Source organism: Taudactylus pleione, unplaced genomic scaffold (genome assembly GCF_031769625.1).
Source record: "Taudactylus pleione unplaced genomic scaffold, aTauple2 ptg002179l, whole genome shotgun sequence".
In the NCBI taxonomy this organism is placed as follows: Eukaryota; Metazoa; Chordata; class Amphibia; order Anura; family Myobatrachidae; genus Taudactylus; species Taudactylus pleione.
The window spans coordinates 282501-285000 of record NW_028286573.1 but is presented as its reverse complement, the minus strand read 5'-3'; the positions used below and the strand labels follow the sequence as shown (position 1 = coordinate 285000).

The 2500-nt window shown below is 37.1% G+C and overlaps 1 non-coding gene and 8 pseudogenes across 1 annotated transcript; all 9 read right to left on the bottom strand.

The window, feature by feature from the left end:
- Window positions 1-91, bottom strand: part of LOC148432307 (5S ribosomal RNA) — a 119-nt pseudogene extending 28 nt beyond the window's left edge.
- A 584-nt stretch (window positions 92-675) lies between these two features.
- On the bottom strand, window positions 676-794 carry LOC148432306 (5S ribosomal RNA; annotated as a pseudogene).
- A 116-nt stretch (window positions 795-910) lies between these two features.
- Window positions 911-1029, bottom strand: LOC148432305 (5S ribosomal RNA; annotated as a pseudogene).
- Window positions 1030-1144: 115 nt separating this feature from the next.
- Window positions 1145-1263, bottom strand: LOC148432304 (5S ribosomal RNA). The gene has a single exon (XR_015877025.1). It is a non-coding gene; the product is annotated as a 5S ribosomal RNA (ribosomal RNA).
- Window positions 1264-1379: 116 nt separating this feature from the next.
- Window positions 1380-1498, bottom strand: LOC148432303 (5S ribosomal RNA; annotated as a pseudogene).
- A 116-nt stretch (window positions 1499-1614) lies between these two features.
- LOC148432302 (5S ribosomal RNA) lies at window positions 1615-1733 on the bottom strand (annotated as a pseudogene).
- A 115-nt stretch (window positions 1734-1848) lies between these two features.
- On the bottom strand, window positions 1849-1967 carry LOC148432301 (5S ribosomal RNA; annotated as a pseudogene).
- A 116-nt stretch (window positions 1968-2083) lies between these two features.
- On the bottom strand, window positions 2084-2202 carry LOC148432300 (5S ribosomal RNA; annotated as a pseudogene).
- A 115-nt stretch (window positions 2203-2317) lies between these two features.
- Window positions 2318-2436, bottom strand: LOC148432299 (5S ribosomal RNA; annotated as a pseudogene).
- Window positions 2437-2500: the final 64 nt, after the last annotated feature.

Sequence of the window (2500 nt, the reverse complement as noted above, 5' to 3'; positions counted from 1 at the left end):
GTCTCCAGTCCAAGTACTAACCAGGCACAACACTGCATAGCTTCCAAAATCAGATGAGATTGGGCATGTCCAGTGTGGTTTGGCTGTAGGTGCTCAAAAACGTTAACTTTAGACCTCTAATACTTCTTAACTCAAGTAAATTCATGGATAAGTTTAAAAATTAAATGTAAAATGTAATAGAAAAGAATGTTATGGCAATACAAAATCACCTACAGATCCTGGTATTCCCAGGTTGTCTCCCTACCAAGTACTAACCAGGCCCAACACTGCATAGCTTCCAAGATAAGAAGAGATTGGGCATGTCCAGTGTGGTTTGGCTGTAGGTGCTCAAAAACAGTAACTTTAGACCTCTTTTACTACTTAACTCAACTAAATTCATTGATAAGTTGAAAAAATTAAATGTAAAATGTAATAGAAAAGACTGTTACGGCAGTATAAAATTAATTACAGCACCTGGTATTCCTAGGTGGTCTCCATCCAAGTACTAACCAGGCCCAACACTGCATTGTTTCCAAGATAAGACAAGATTGGGCAAGGCCAGTGTGGTTTGGCTGTAGGTGCTCAATAAAATTAACTTTAGACCTCTTTTACTTCTTAACTCAAGTAAATTCATTGATAAGTTGAAAAAATTAAATGTAAAATGTAATAGAAAAGAATGTTATGGCAGTATAAAATTACCTACAGCACCTGGTATTCCCAGGTGGTCTCCCATCCAAGTACAAACCAGGCCCAACACTGCATTGTTTCCAAGATAAGACAAGATTGGGCAAGGCCAGTGTGGTTTTGCTGTAGGTGCTCAAAAACATTAACTTTAGTCCTCCTTTACTTCTTAACTCAAGTAAATTCATTGATAAGTTGAAAAAATTAAATGTAAAATGTAATAGAAAAGAATGTTATGGCAATATAAAATTACCTACAGCAACTGGTATTCCCAGGTGGCCTCCCATCCAAGTACTAACCAGGCCCAACACTGCATAGCTTCCAAGATCAGACAAGATTGGGCATGTCCAGTGTGGTTTTGCTGTAGGTGCTCAAAAACATTAACTTTAGACCTCTTTTACTTCTTAACTCAAGTAAATTCATTGATAAGTTGAAAAAATTAAATGTAAAATGTAATAGAAAGAATGTTATGGCAGTATAAAATTACCTACAGCACCTGGTATTCCCAGGTGGTCTCCCATCCAAGTACTAACCAGGCCCAACACTGCATAGCTTCCAAGATCAGACGAGATTGGGCATGTCCAGTGTGGTTTGGCTGTAGATGCTCAATAAAAATAACTTTAGACCTCTTTTACTTCTTAACTCAAGTAAATTCATTGATAAGTTGAAAAAATTAAATGTAAAATGTAATAGAAAAGAATGTTATGGCAGTATAAAATTACCTACAGCACCTGGTATTCCCAGGTGGTCTCCCATCCAAGTACAAACCAGGCCCAACACTGCATTGTTTCCAAGATAAGACAAGATTGGGCAAGGCCAGTGTGGTTTTGCTGTAGGTGCTCAAAAACATTAACTTTAGTCCTCCTTTACTTCTTAACTCAAGTAAATTCATTGATAAGTTGAAAAAATTAAATGTAAAATGTAATAGAAAAGAATGTTATGGCAGTATAAAATTACCTACAGCAACTGGTATTCCCAGGTGGCCTCCCATCCAAGTACTAACCAGGCCCAACACTGCATAGCTTCCAAGATCAGACAAGATTGGGCATGTCCAGTGTGGTTTTGCTGTTGGTGCTCAAAAACATTAACTTTAGACCTCTTTTACTTCTTAACTCAAGTAAATTCATTGATAAGTTGAAAAAATTAAATGTAAAATGTAATAGAAAGAATGTTATGGCAGTATAAAATTACCTACAGCACCTGGTATTCCCAGGTGGTCTCCCATCCAAGTACTAACCAGGCCAAACACTGCATAGTTTCCAAGATAAGACGAGATTGGGCATGGCCAGTGTGGTTTTGCTGTAGGTGCACAAAAACATTAACTTTTGACCTCTTTTACTTCTTAACTCAAGTAAATTCATTGATAAGTTGAAAAAATTAAATGTAAAATGTAATAGAAAAGAATGTTTTGGCTGTATAAAATTACCTACAGCACCTGGTATTCCCAGGTGGTCTCCATACCAAGTACTAACCAGGCCCAACACTGCATTGCTTCCAAGGTCAGATAAGATTGGGCATGTCCAGAGTGGTTTGGCTGTAGGTGCTCAAAATCGTTAACTTTAGACATCTATTACTTTTTAACTCTAGTAAATTCATTGATAAGTTTAAAAATTAAATGTAAAATCTAATAGAAAAGAATGTTATGACAGTATAAAATTACCTACAGCTCCTGGTTTTCCCAGGTGGTCTCCCATCCAAGTACTAACCAGGCCCAACACTGCATAGCTTCCAAGATCAGACGAGATTGGGCATGTCCAGTGTGGTTTGGCTGTAGGTGCTCAAAAACAGTAACTTTAGACCTCTTTTACTTCTTAACTCAAGTAAATTCATTGATAAGTTG